Consider the following 13,421-nt stretch of genomic DNA (forward strand, 5'->3'; position numbering starts at 1 on the left):
TGAGTTTTCTTAAAAAGGTTTTAGTAAGCAGAGTTGAATTTGTGTTGATAATTAAAAATTGTCTTTATAACTCTGCCTCCTAAAGTGCTGATTTGCATGTCTAGAGAATAAATGGACTTGAAAAACATTAATATGCCCACTTTCTAAGTTTACTTCACTATAAAGAAAAAAGTTTCAGCAGGAGACAAAGTAGAACTTTCAAAACAAGGTTGAAGAAGTTGTGATATTTATTGGATTGCCAGAATATTGAACGCCATGGGAAACTTTTTCAGCAGGTAAACTTTGTCTGAAGCTGTGAGATTAAAACCGTCTCTTAATATATTGAGTTAGTTTAGATTAATTAGTAACGAATACGCCACAAAAATTAAACAAACTAGTTAACTGCACATCACTGACCATAAAACAGTTCATGGCAGCTTTAAAAACTCAGGGAAACACACTTCACTTGATGTTGGTAATTGTTTTTAAGCATCCCAGAAGTCTTTGGGATTTCCATAAAGTTTATAAGTGGACAACCTCCCCTCTCTCATTCCACCCTTTAAAGGATTTGAAACAGTCTGCAGTAAATTTAAATGACCATTTTTCAGACATGAAAAACAACAATAACATTGTTGACAGGGAGTTGAATTGTAATCAAAGCTTGTAAAATGTCAGTTTCCTTTTCCCCCTCCACATCACGGCTACTTTGATTTAACTGGACCAAACTGGTTCTAATGGCTGATACTCAAGACAGGAGACCAGGGTCTGTATCTATTATGAAACATTTACTTTTGCAACAAATCAATTGAAGCAGCGATATTCTTACATGCTGTTTCATATTATCAGACCTCAGTCTCCCCTTGCTGGATGCAAGACAATATTTGAGACAGGCCATTATTTTTTCCACAAATAAAATCAAAAGGCCACAAACTTGTATTTGATTTCCTGCTAGTATTATCCAGTAAAGTGTTCTGAAGGCCACCTTTATACCAAGAGGCCTCACATCTTCAGTATTAGACACTAGAAGTTGAAGCTTTGTTGTTTGTGTCACGTCAAAGCAAAGTGCTGTTATTATTAATGACAAAAGCCTAGCTTATGAAACCAAAGGACTGACAGCTAGACAGGAGAGAGATGAAACACTAGGGGTGGGAGAAAAAAAATAGAAAATTGATGTATCAGGAATTTTTGTTTGATAGTATCAAAATCTTGATTCTATGAAAACAAAAAATCTTTTTTTTTCTTTCAAATTCTTAATTTAGTCTTTGTTTATAAACTGGATTGGAAAAAAAGTTACCACTTTTCTCCAGCAGAGGGTGAAATGTTTCTCTTTGACTCACGTGACGTGCATTTTATGGGAAAATATGGCTCCTGAAATAGTAGACATTATCATCATCCTTTAACTTTTCCACATGGAAAAGCAAACTAAAAATATCAAAAATTGTAAATATTCAAGAATCGCAATTTAAATCAAATCAGCACCCTAAAAGTCATAATAGAATCAAATCGCGAGAATAGCTATTGGCTACATCCAAAAAGGTGATAACTCTTTTCTTTATTTAACCATAACACGGTTTCAGGCTCTAAAAACATTATCAGGATCATTCTAGCCCAGGGATCTCAAACTCGTGCCATGGAGGGCCAAGAGGCTGCAGGTTTTCTTTCCAACCAAAAACTCCAACCAGCTGATTTCACTGATTACCTCACCTTCAAGCAGAGGGCAGGGACTAATCAGTGAAATCAGCTGGTGGAGTTTTTGGTTGGAAAGAAAATCTGCAGCCTCTTGGCCCTTCATGGCATGAGTTTGAGATCCCTGTTCTAGCCAATCAGAGAAGACCAGGAAATGGACCACAAATGAAGCATCGAATGCCACAGGAGTACATTTGGCCGGAAGTGACTCTGGGTATAGTATTTCTCGTTAGCTAGAGAAAAGTAAACAGCATGATGTTTGTTTGTTATTGTGACACAACACAGTCAACAAATGAGAGAGTCAGGGTGGATCAGAGGGTCAAAGGAACAGTTTCATCTTTAAAAAGGTGATCTGTGGGGCGCAGATGGCCTAGATAGAGGTCTAGATTGTGCCACGCGGGGTCCACCCTCAAGCAGGTGGCCTGTTTCCTGCATGTCATTCCCCACTCTCACTCTGTTCCCTACTCTATCCACCGTCCTGTCCTCTACAATTAAATGCATGAAAAGCCTGAAAAATAATTTTAAAGGTGGTTTGTGACAGGTTTGGAAACCCACTGACAAACACTGACTTCCTCACATCACATCAGTCACCACACCAGTCAAATAAAATGGATGAAAATACCTCACTGAACACTCTGTTCAGTTCAAAGTGCTTTTTCAATTAGTTTTTTTTTCTGAGGCAAAAGAAAATCTTCAGTATTTTCACCATACCCACAACATTGCAACACTCAGGGTGTATTTTAAATGCTCTCCTCAACCAAAGTCATGGTACAGTATTGGGGACACACAACAAAGCAGAATAATTGAGAAAAAAAAAACATGTTGGAAAACAACCTACACTAACATAGAGAAAGTGAAAACAGCATGCAGCCAGGGATAAATGAGATTACTTTGTGTAAAAACTGTGCCGGGGGAATTCTTTTTCTCCTCACCATGCAGAAAACATGATGGAGCAACGGTGGAAAACTATATTTGTGCTCATGGATTGACAATCACGGGGAAACACAAAGAGGGCAGGAGAAAAGAGAGCACGATGGGATGTTCGGGGTGAGTGTGATCAAGATGAGAGCAGGGAGGCTTTGATGAGGGAGGAGGAGAAGATGAAGGGAGAGCTGGCAGCTCGTCCTCTCTCTCAGACACTCTCCGAGGACAGACTGAGCTAATCTACTCCCTCTTTCACTCTCATTTAATCACTGTCGCTGTTATTTACTCCTCTTTACTCACATGTCTTGCTAGATTTTTGCAAAATGCATGAGTGATGCTTCAATTACCTCTACCAGGAGATTCACACATGCATAAAAACATGTCCACAAAGACACAGGTAATTACAGCAAACACAGGGTCTATCATTTCAGATGGACTCATGTCAATTTTACATCATTTGTATGCCACAGACAAGGTGACAGGATTTCTGTTTTGTTCATGGTAGCAACAAGCACCAAGTATTTCTGTTACACTTTCCAAGAATGTCACTAAACTAGAGCCAGAGGAAACCCGGATCCATGTTAGAGCCTCTCCTGTGTTTGTGATCTGAGCATTACTCGCTGCCATTAACATATGCCACTATGAAACGCAGCTTCTTGTTAAGTTTTAATGAGGAAGGTCTCAGGTAAAACTGTTTACATCACTATTAAACTGTTATACTTAGCGCCCCTCAAGAACTCGATTTGCAGCTTTTTCTCTTGTTGGATTTGCATCATTTTTACATTTTCATTACTGCATTTCATTTTAACTTTGTGTTTTTGGAGTCATTTTATTTCTGGATTTTCAGCAGAGTTCTGTGACAAATATTATTCCAGCCTTCACAGTTGCATTACATTGATAACAACTATGGCAGGCTAGTGAAATAATTTCTTCTTGTCAGAGCTTCTGTTTTCCTCTTAACTATTGATTGCAGAGCATATAATATACAATCCATGCATTTTAAAGACCACTGTCACGTTAACAGGATAAATAGTTTTCTTTAAAAACCTTTACAAAAATGTAAATAGAAAAAAAGTATTTTACCCCCTAGAGTATTATCATTTTACTACGGGCAGCTGAAATTGTATTTTAACCTTTCTCAAAAATGCTCTCATGAAATCAGCCACACACTTTTTTTTTAAAGAAATATCAGTACTAATTTACAAGATATTGCAATAACATCTAAATTCAACTCATTTCTTAAAATTGGAATACTTTTTGCATCGACAGAAAGGAAATTCACGAAATACTTAATTTAAAAACGTGATACAAAAATATATCATAAACAAAACTAGAAAAGTACTTAGAGAGCGCAGACCTCCGCCAAGCATATTGTGATTGTCACCAACACTTTAGTCCTACTTTAATGTTATACTCCCTTTCAGCAGACTGTCTGCTACAATTTGGTGTTAGTTGAAGGTTTGTACCATAATTTGTGACCTGATAGTGTTGAAAATGATGATGACCCAGCACATATTTCATTATATTAATATTGCCAGGATCTGAATCGTATTTACATCTGTCAGAAATTATGGTGACCTTGTCTTGTATTGTTTTGCAAAACAATCCAACCATTTATGGTGGAGTTATATACACATATGGTGAAAACGACCCTATCTCACAATGATAAAAAAATCCTTAAAAAAAATCCTGGATCCAGACGGTGATCCTGATCACCTCCAAAATTTAATCAATTCTTCCTTATCCCATTTTGAACAGTTCCTGAAAATTTCATCAAGATCTGTTCGTAATTTTTTGAGTTATGTTGTTTGAAGACAAAAAAAAAAAAAAAAAAACTCTCCCAGAAACATAACCTTCTTGGCGGGGATAATTATGTAGTAATATTTTTGTGGATTTTGTCAAAAGGGTAAATAAACAACTCTGTTCCAAAAAACCCCCTGTATTTTCTGGCTATTCTTTAGATGGGTCAGGCTTTACAGGGCTCAATCACATAATCCATAATAAATAAAATAATGTTTCACACTCGGCCTGATTACCGGCGCTGTCGCTTCTTCACCATGCGAACGTAAATAAAAATGCTGTTTGGCAAGCATTGTGTCAAGCTGTTTTATCAGCAGCAAAAGGGACGGTGTTTACTTTGGATTTTAAATGGTCATGACGGATTATTTTCACCCACACTTAAGCAAAGACTCAATAAGACTCAGTGAATGCCATACATGCTTTTTCAAGCTACATTTTAAAGGCTCTTATGTGCTGGGTTACATAACAGTGAATGCTGGAAATCTATGAGCAAAGCTGCTTTATGGATTTACAGGATTTTTACAATGAGGTTGATTTTCCCATTTGTCCCTTTTCAACATTATTTTAATGAATGTAATTATTTTAAGACCGCACCATTGTCGAAGCTCTTATTGACATTTTAAACCTCTACTATAAAGCTCAGCCTGGTGAAAGCTTTTAAGGCTTCTCCTGAGGGAGAATTTAACACTTGACAGAAGCATCTTTATTGTTTCCTGAGAAGCTGCTTAAACATGCAGCCATCACACTCTCTGCTGCCTTAATCAATAACGTGTGCAGGACAGTAGCTGATCAATAACACATTGCCTTGTAATGCTGCAGCTGACATCCATTACCGCTAGGCTCGCTGGTCTGTATCACGCTGTATGAACTGCAGGATGGTGATATACAGCTACAGGCCCAGAGCATGAGAGGAACCGCAGTAATGTCAACCAAAGGAGCTTGTAAATTTATATCCTGCATGCATCGAGGTTAAATTATGACTCCAGGGCAGTTTATTCAGTCTGAGGAGCAGAGGTACATAGATAAGGGTTATGTGTCAGATTGCACTCATCCCTTCTCACTTCAGTTTAAGTAGCAGTGAATGGCTGACAGCCCTTTAGGTTTGATTGCAGCCACAGTGAAAAAGGGGAGCAGTGCATTGATAGAGAGGAGCTGGGGAGTGCTGCTGCATCAATAAGCTATTGAACAGCAGCCAGGACGAGAGCTGGAGCATAACAGGCAGTACTTATCAGACAACAGACACTCATCAGGGAACAGGAGACTCAATAAAAAGTGTCCCCCATAGGAGACAGATTTTTCTTCTTTGACCCTCGATTTGTCCATCAGTCTTCATCCTCCTTGTCCCCTCACACTCATCCTCGGTAAACTAACACTCAAATGACAGGAGGAGGAGGAGGAGGAGGCTGTGCTACTGTGCCAAAGCTCTTAAAGAAGAGTGGATAAAACGCAGAGGACAGGGAGGGCGAGGAAGGATGAGTGGTTCGTTTGTCAAAGAGACAAGGAGGACGGGGACAGAAAGAGGAATGAGTCAGATTCCCCTACAGCTGTCAGGGTGTGGACATTCCTCTCTGATACAGCCGGCTTGGAGGCTCAGTCGTGGCAGCGACCGGGCGAAGTATAATGTGGTGTGGTTAATGTTTGATTAGGCCACCAGCCAGAATGGTTAGGGCTGGAAATTATGAGCAACCCTCATGAATCAGCCTGTTTTTAGCATCATTACCAGATAACAGTGATCAGAAGTGACAGTCTCATTGTTTGAGGGTATGTGAAAAATGTCTATTTGACACCACTGAGTCATAAGTAAGAGTTATTTTAAATGTTCCCTACCACAGACAGAAAAATGTGTCATTACAATCCAGATTGAGCTGTTATGCTAGCTATTTTATTCTTTTAGATCCACACAACACATGTTATAAATACAGCTAATACAATCTCATACACAGCTGTCTCATTTCTGAGTGTTTCATGTTGAGCTAGCTCTTTATTTTGACAGTTAAAGCTTTTGAGAGGCTACAAAGCTAAAGTTAGAAACAAAGAGGCTAGGCTAAAAAAGCAGAAAGATGCTCTATTTAGTGTTTGTGTTGGTTTAAATTAAAAAATGTCTTTATTTCAGCTTTTACTGAGAATCATGTGCTGCTGAAAATCTTACAACCAGGAACACACAAGGCTGCTTTATCAGGTTTTAACCACCGGATTAATTAGTTTGTGAAAAAGGAGACATTCGTAAATATTTCAGCTTACTGCAAAAACTTCAAATTAACCCAAAACCATCAGTTTGAGATTCTGCCCCCCGTGCTCCTGCGTTTCTTCAGGTTTAATGATGCAGCAAAACACAAGCGTGTGTGTACTGTATTTAGAGGAAAAAATCACAAACTACTACTGCTTGATGCCAGAATGAAACCATTAAACCTTAATGTCTGCATGAAGGCAGGTCTTTGATCAAACAAGCTGAAAAGGTTCAAAAGACTTTACTGAATCTCTGCAACACCAGAAACATGAAAGAAAGTGAGATGAAACAGTGAAGTTGCACAAACAGAGTGGAGGTAAGGACAAAATGCTCAAGACAGCCGAGGAGATGAGCTCACTGTAAACGGTCCTGGACTGTTTAAACACAAGATTAGCATAATCTGCCTTTCAAATCAGACTGTAGTACAGGTTTTACTGTGATTAAAAACCAAAAGAGCTTTTACATTAATTACACATAAAGCCCTCTTTCAGGACAGGATGTGAATAGATGAATAATGGCGTACATGTTTTGTTGTCATGGTCGAAACATTTTATATAATCCAGCTGGATCAGGTGCCAGATTTTACTGACCTCGGTTTGCTACAGAAACACAAAGCAAGGCTTAGAATAAAAAAAGACCAGGGAGCCAAAAACTCCAACCTATGAATTTAGATCACCAGAAGCTGTACAGTATAATCCATACTCTACTGTAGGCCTGTGTGCTGCTACAGTGGCTGAATGTGTGCGCGCAGTATGTGGGTGAAGGTATGTCGGCACAGCACAAATGTGTGCATTTGTAGATAAGTGTGGGTTTAGCTGGATGTAGAAACATGCTCCCCTCAGTGGTGTCGACAATGTGGCCTAATCCTGCTGGAGGCAGAGTGTTTGGAGTGGGATGAGTCCGATTCTCCTGCATGACTTAAGACCATCTGCACAAAACTCAGCACAGAGCCCAGCAAAGGATGCCACTTTATTTCTGTATTTTCCTCCAACTTTGAAAACCCCTTTTGAGGTTTTTTTAAACACTTATGAGACGGGAAGAGGCGGCTGAAACAAGGGCTGGTTAACGTGTCATTGGCCCGTTACTGATGCAGTGTGTGTATGATTTTGTATACGTGTAACGCCTCTGCAGGGGGCTGCCTGATGTGGCTTTATGCCATTCATCCACAGCTCAGGGTCTTGCTGGGAGCAGTAATTTGAAATTTCAGTGCTCAGGATATTTAGAGCTAATTAGTGGCATTACACAGCGGTAAGGTGACAAGTGACATCTAGGGCACTTAAAAACACCCCTCCTCTCAACCCATTATCCGTAAAGAGCGCGAGTCACACAGATATCAAGACACTTCCTCTAATAGGGGCGAATACCCCCTATTCAAACCGACTCAGAGCACAATGTTAAAAGGTTACCCAAGGCTGCCTGGAGTAATTAATCCTTCCAGCCTTTTCAGCTCTGTCAAACCACCGCACCGTTTTCTAGCCCTGAACTGCGCTGTTGTCCTGAATTTACCAAAGAATTAAAAGCTAAAAGTCACTTCAGCTCCAGTGCATGAAGGGCAAGGCAGCCTGGTTACAACGGGCTAAAATAAGCTTCTAGCCTCTTCTGGAGGAAAGAGTACAAGAAAAGACACTGTCACGAAGACGCCAACACACTGAACACGTGTGTATGTGAGAGGGAGAGGAGGAGGGAGGGAGAGTTGCTGAGTCTAGTTAGACTTTTGTCATCCAGCTGAAGTCCAAACACATCCAGCTCTCTCCTCAGAGCCCTCCAGAGGATTGAAATATTTAAGGAGATATCAGCGGCAAATACTTCACTGCCATTCAGAAACGCCCTCAAGAGGGTTTAGTATGATTTTAACAGTGATCGACAGGACTGACATTTACCCAGTAAACCTCCAACTGCAGCCAGCCATTCTCACTGGACACAACTCAAACTTTAGCTAACATTAGCCATGTTAAGTCAACAACCCCACTCCCACCCCCACATATAAGTCTGCATGACTTCTGTCAGAGGGTCAGAGACTAAAAGAGGCAAAAAAAGAGAGAGATTTTATCAAAGTGGGGGAAGAGTGAGCATCTTTGGACTCAGAGAAAAAACCACCTGGACTGGCACTCAGGAAGTGAGACACTGGCAGTGAGGGATCAAGAGTAAATGTGCTTCAACAATCAATAATTACACTTAAGTGTATATAAATACCCCTCCTCTCTCTTCGATCCCCTCTCCTCTGAGCTGCAGTGAGAGCTTTGAGCCGCTTCTTGCTGCTTGAGTTTATTTAACAGAGGACTTGGTGGAAAATGACAATGCTGGGCTTGAGGGCATTAAATGGTGGGTATTACAGGTTGATCTGAACCAGAAGAGTTTGAACATGTACAGCTTGTGTTGAATATGTCAGTCGATGTCTAAGTTTACTTTCTGTATTTTATTGCTTTCACTGTTATGTCCTTGTGGCTTTTTCAGTTACTGATTTGTGCTTGTGTGCTCTGAGGAACTTTTGTGTCTAGAAAGGTAAAGTCTGCTGGCTGCCACTTTCTGTGGGACTGTGAAAATTTCCAGACGGTCAAGGTACAACTTATCTGTATGAACATCCAAAAAGTGCTTCTAAGTTGGCGTTAGAGGAAAAGTTCTGTTGTGTGATGTTGTAAGTGCAAATACACCTTTAAGTTTTTATTGAAACTCTCAAATCTGCTTTTAATGAATGGTTCTACATTTAAAGTGAATTCACACTGGCCATTTGAAACCATGCTGTACTCAAGCACAATTGCCCCCCCCCCCCCCCCCCCCCCCCCCCCCATATGGAAGCAAATAAGAGACATAATAATTCAAATTTTAAAAGCCACTGACATTTAAATACTTAAAAACACCACTGAATTCAAAGAATTGAATTATTTTGCTATAAAAACCATGTATCTGAATGTATTTGTCCTGGATTCACTTATTGAAAATGCAGATCCAAAAATTCAAGTTTCATAACTCAACAACAAAAAAGTTTGGGTCACTCAAATTTAATTTGTCAAATTCAGTTTTCATTTCAACTCGTCAAAATTTAGATTCAAAATTTCAAATTAAAAAATTCAAATCGCAACATGCGGGCTACCCAGGACAGAAAAGGCAATATACTGTATTAACACAAATATAAGAAACATTTTTCTTTCTCTCTTTAAATACAATCTTAACATTAAGATCTGTGTTTCAATGCAGTTCTGATGACAGCTCTGGTAATGGGCATGCCTTTGTTACGTTTTTCAATAGACTCAAACACCCTGTAATGCCACATTATGTATAATAATGTAATAAATTTTCACTGCATAATTTAATTATGCCGCATTTCGTAATAATCTGGCACATTTTGTGATAAAATTCTTGAACACGATATGTAATAAACTTTGCTGCATTATGTAAAAAGTTCTTACTTATTACATGCGGCAACCTGCATTTTGCAATAAGTGATACAATAAATATATATATATATGTATTTTTTTTTTTAACATTATTACATATTTGGGGTATTACTACATAATATGGCGTTACACACCCTCCTGTCAGTCTCTTGGAAACTGCTACTTTGGGGACCACCATAACACTCAGCTACTGTTTAAAATAATTGTCAAGAGCCAAAGCACACCTCTCTGTAGCATTTCAAAGCTGAGAAGTGAATCGTGCTTAAGCACAGCACACTTGTAGTCACACTGGCCAAACAAACTGGACTTTAGGGTTGAAGTGTAACAGCGTCAGTGTAAACTTGACCGTCATTATTTTCAAGCCCTAGCTTTGACCTTGCATGAAAAAGGGTGAATTGAGTGATATTTGATATTAAACAACTTTTCAAGACTCAAAGATCATTTTCAACTCCTGGTGAAATGTTCTGAAATAGTGGAGCAGATAAGTGAAAAAATCGTTCACATGATGATGCAAGCATGAAATTTGGTACAGATACTCTCTATGGGACACTCTTTTGAAATAAAACGTTAGACACGCCAGAATTCAAGATGGCGGCCATTTTTTCAGATGGACGCCATTTCTATCAGCCGATTCTTATTTCAAAAGTTCAAATGGTGATGCAAGCATGAAATTTGGTACAGACACTCTCTAAGGGACACTCTTTTGAAACGAAATGTTAGACATGCCAAAATTCAAGATGGCGGCCATTTTTATAGATGGACGCCATCTCTATCAGACGATTCTTATTTCAAAAGTTCAAATGGTGATGCAAGCATGAAATTTGGTACAGATACTCTCTAAGGGACAATCCTTTGAAACAAAACATTAGACACGCCAAAATTCAAGATGGCGGCCATTTTTATAGATGGACGCCATCCTTATCAGACGATTCTTATTTCAGAAGTTCAAATTGTGATGCAAGCATGAAATTTGGTACAGATACTCTCTAAGGGACACTCTTTTGAAATAAAACGTTAGACACGCCAAATTCAAGATGGCGGCCATTTTTTCAGATGGACGCCATTTCTATCAGACGATTCTTATTTCAAAAGTTCAAATGGTGATGCAAGCATGAAATTTGGTACAGATACTCTCTAAGGGACACTCTTTTGAAACAAAATGTTAGACATGCCAAAATTCAAGGTGGCGGCCATTTTTAAAGATGGCCGCCATTTTTAAAGATGGCCGCCATTTTGTTGAACACTTGTTATTTTAATATATTTCTATTGGTGATGCGAGCATGAGTTTTTGCACATACACTATCTAACACTCATGAAAAATCAATTTAGACACCCCAAAATACAAAATGGTGACCATTTTTCATCATGGGGGCCATTTTATTCAAGATGGCTACCATTTCAGTTGAACGCTCATTATTCCAACTCAAACTCAAACGGTGATGCAAATGTAAAATTTGGCACAAATACTCTTTAAGGGACACAAAAACTATGCTAGACATACAAAAATTGAACATTGCCGACATTTTTCAAGATGGCCACCATTTTGTTTTAAAAGCTCTGTTTTCAAACACATCAATAATAATGACAATACTAATAATTTAATGGTAAAAACAATAATTACATGAATGCTAAAAAGAATACATTAAAAGACGTTAAATAATAATAATAATTGTTATTACTATTAAAATAATTTTATGAAGAAAAATAATAATAACCTGAAAAAATGATATATGTTTTATGCTACACAGGTAAGAGAATTAAAATACAGGCACTTATTTTGGAGGGAATTTTTTTTTTTTTTTTTTTTTTTTTAATCAAACAGCTTAAGTTGGGAGGTGCAAATGTTTCAGGTTGGGGTTCACCTGCACAGCACTGTGCAGCTGCAAGTGTGAATAGAAGAGTAAGCAGCCAGCTTGAGTCTTTGGTATGGCTCAGTCTTTGTGTAGTTATCTTTTCTTTCTTTCTGTGTGTCTCTGTTCCCCTCTCTCTCTTGCTCTTAAAAAAAATATATATATATATATATATATATATATATAGTTTCCTCTACACTCAGACGGGGCCATAATTTACTTGACGAAAAACACAAATAAACTGACTCCCACCAAAAAACGCTGATATCGGTCTGCATTCAGGCTTTATTTAGAGAATTTTCAGCGCATTACTTACACCGCTAAATAAGGCTCTAATTCTCATCGTGTCTCTTCGTCCTGGCAGACTACCTGCGTTTGTTTATATCTGGCACGCCGTATACATTTTGGTTACTCATCATGTTTTTCCGCCAATTTCACTCCCGGTTCCACCGTGGTCAGCAACAGACATACAAAATAAAAGCATGTGAGCAACATGCACTAATGCGCGATAAAATATTCAACGGTGTTAATAGATTGACGGGTTAGCGTAAAAATAACGCGTTAACTTGCCCAGCACTAGTATATATATATATATATATATGCATAAAAAGCAAAAAAACAAAAAAAACAAAGCCTTGTGACTGTTACCTTGTTACGGTAAGGGAGCTTGTGTACTCTGATGAACTCTGTGAGCTATGCCGTTAGGGGGCAGTTCTGGCAGGTTTAACCAATTCGGACAGGTCAAGGGTAAGGAGTTAGACAAAACACAGCCAAATAAACACTCTTGGCTTACAGTTTTGAAGTTTCGAGTGGCTGTAAATGGTTCCTTGTAAAGGGACCTCACGAGCACTCTTAACACCAGTTTTCTAGTACGGTGGTGGTTATCCTGAAAAATGACTACCATTTTGAACATTCCTTGTTCAAATGAGTGGCTCAGAAGGAGTATTTGTGCCTTCTTTTAAGCTTGCATCACCATTAGAACCATTGAAAAAAGGAGCATATAATAAAAATAGCAGCCATCTTTAAAAATGGCCGCCATCTTGACATTTTGTTGTGTCTAACGTTTTGTTTCAAAAGAGTGTCCCTTAGAGAGTATCTTTACCAAATTTCATGCTTGCATCACCATTTGAACTTTTGATATAAGAATCGTCTGATAGAAATGGCGTCCTTCTATGACAATGGCAGCCATCTTGGAATTGTGTCGTGTCTAACGTTTTGTTTCAAAAGAGTGTCTCTTAGAGAGTATCTGTACCAAATTTCATGCTTGCATCACCATTTGAACTTTTGAAATAAGAATCGTCTGATAGAGATGGCGTCCATCTATAAAAATGGCCGCCATCTTGAATTTTGGCATGTCTAACATTTCGTTTCAAAAGAGTGTCCCTCAGAGAGTGTCTGTACCAAATTTCATGCTTGCATCACCATTTGAACTTTTGAAATAAGAATCGTCTGATAGAAATGGCGTCCATCTGAAAAAATGGCCGCCATCTTGAATTTTGGCGTTTCTAACATTTTATTTCAAAAGAGTGTCCCTTAGAGAGTATCTGTACCAAATTTCAT

General features: G+C 38.6%; 1 protein-coding gene across 2 annotated transcripts in view; it reads right to left on the reverse strand.

The window, feature by feature from the left end:
* LOC141788094 (heterogeneous nuclear ribonucleoprotein C) overlaps positions 1–13,421 on the reverse strand; it is a 62,210-nt gene that overhangs the window by 23,292 nt on the left and 25,497 nt on the right. The window lies entirely within an intron of this gene.

Source organism: Halichoeres trimaculatus, unplaced genomic scaffold, assembly GCF_033239565.1.
Source record: "Halichoeres trimaculatus isolate MK-OKI-2021-1 unplaced genomic scaffold, fHalTri1.1 fHalTri1_scaffold_3, whole genome shotgun sequence".
NCBI lineage: Eukaryota > Metazoa > Chordata > Actinopteri > Labriformes > Labridae > Halichoeres > Halichoeres trimaculatus.